The sequence below is a fragment of the Seriola lalandi genome, unplaced genomic scaffold, assembly GCF_002814215.2.
Source record: "Seriola lalandi dorsalis isolate HSWRI2012SDOR001 ecotype SW California unplaced genomic scaffold, Sedor1 jcf7180001975110, whole genome shotgun sequence".
In the NCBI taxonomy this organism is placed as follows: domain Eukaryota; kingdom Metazoa; phylum Chordata; class Actinopteri; order Carangiformes; family Carangidae; genus Seriola; species Seriola lalandi.
The window spans coordinates 1-1,743 of NW_019445776.1; the positions used below are offsets into that span (position 1 = coordinate 1).

The 1,743-nt window shown below is 48.5% G+C and overlaps 1 pseudogene; it reads right to left on the bottom strand.

Moving 5' to 3' along the window:
* Positions 1-11: 11 nt before the first annotated feature.
* LOC111655100 (bone morphogenetic protein 3 pseudogene) lies at positions 12-1,017 on the bottom strand (annotated as a pseudogene).
* Positions 1,018-1,743: the final 726 nt, after the last annotated feature.

A 1,743-nucleotide genomic window follows, 5' to 3' on the forward strand; every position in this document is an offset into this window, starting at 1 on the left:
TCGTGGCATCCGGAACCACTACGGGACTCTGAGTCTCACCTTTGGCATGGGGAACTGGCAGGACCCTGAGCAGTAGTAGGCGTCAAACGACTTAGGCGATATAATCCATTCGCTCCATCCGATGTCAGCAAAGTCCACCTTCAGGTACCTCCGCGCGCAGTTCCTGGGCTCGTTCCACTGCTTCTTTCGCGCCTTTTTAATCGTCTGCTCGTCGAACTGCAGCAGGGGCATCTTGTGCCGCTGGTTTTTGCGAGACTTTTTCCTCGGCCGGCGGGCCTGCTTGTTTTCAAAAGGTTCATACGGACTCGTCTCGTCCCACCCGGTCGTCTCGTAGGGATACTCGGGCCCGGGAAGTTCATTGTTCTGCAGCGGGAGCAGAACGTTCACCGAGCGTTTGTGTCTGGGCTGTGGCTGTTCTTGTTCAGTGTTGTTTCGCTCACGCAGTCCCAGTTTATGGAAGGGGTGAGAAACGGAGCCCTCCCCTCCCACTGAATGGTGTCTCTGGAGGGTGGCTACCACGCTCTCTGGTTCTGAAATGGCAGAGTCATTGGCGTACACCAGGATGTAGGGTGAGCGGTCCGACAGGAGCTTCTTCCAGGGCTGGGGCCCTTGCGAAGCCACATCGATCCCAATGAGCAGCTCGTCGTGGTGCTTGGCTTGGTTGACCACGCGAGTCACGTCCTTCCACTGCCAAGATATGAAGTCCCTGTAGAGGGTGGACACGTTGATCCGAACGTGTCCGAGAGTCCTCATCTTGTTATCCACTGAGGCAAAACTCCAGATGACCATGTGGATGTGGCTGTGCCTCCGGGGCCCGTGGCGGCCGCAGCTTTTGGACCTGGAGCAGCCCTGGGTGCTGTTTTGAAGGTCTCCGATGTAATAATGAAGAGTGGCCGACAGAACGTCTTCTGACTTGGTGAGGGAGGTGAGGTTGAAAATCTGCAGCTGCTTCTTGTTGATAGTACCTGTGCATATAATGAGTATAATCAGAACACAGTTGTAGAAAACAGTTTCAAAATGTAATTATGGTCTTCCCTGTATTGACGTAAAACTGTACCTGCCACGCAGATACAGTTGGTTTTATTATCCCTGGTTCTGAGATACAGTTTGTGTCTCTAAGATTGTTTAAAAAATTGAACATAAACATCTTTTTTCCAGAAACAGCATCCTCATTATTACTGAGGACAATCCACACTGTTAACAGTTTTAAGATGGACTCTTTCCTCTGAGGACGGTAGTTTCAGGGAAGATTGTTCACAGTGAATCATCCAAAGTAACCAGGACAATGTTTCTGGAAAGACACTTTGTTTTAAATAATATTCCAGTGCTTTAAGCAACACCATTTAAATTCCTCACATGTTCATTGTAATGGGGGTGGAGGCCGAAACCTCAAGATATCTCAGAACCTGGCCAAATAAAACCAGAACCATCTGCCTGGCTTGATACCATTAGGGGTAAGTAAAAAAAACATGTTAGTATTTTGGGTGAGCTGACCCTTTATATGCCGTGATATACAGCTACCAGGCGATAGGAGGCAGTATAATCTAACAAACTTTGACCCTCAGTGGAGAGCGGTCGTCTTTAACAGTGTCCTGGTGATAATAACACAGCGAAGCCTCCGAGTCATTTAGAGCTTATAAGATTAAAGTTATTATAATAGTTAAAGGAGAAAACACTTGTAAAAGCATTTAAATGCAGAAGCTCACTGCGGAGGGGACACACTCTCTGTGCGGTAACAGGCAG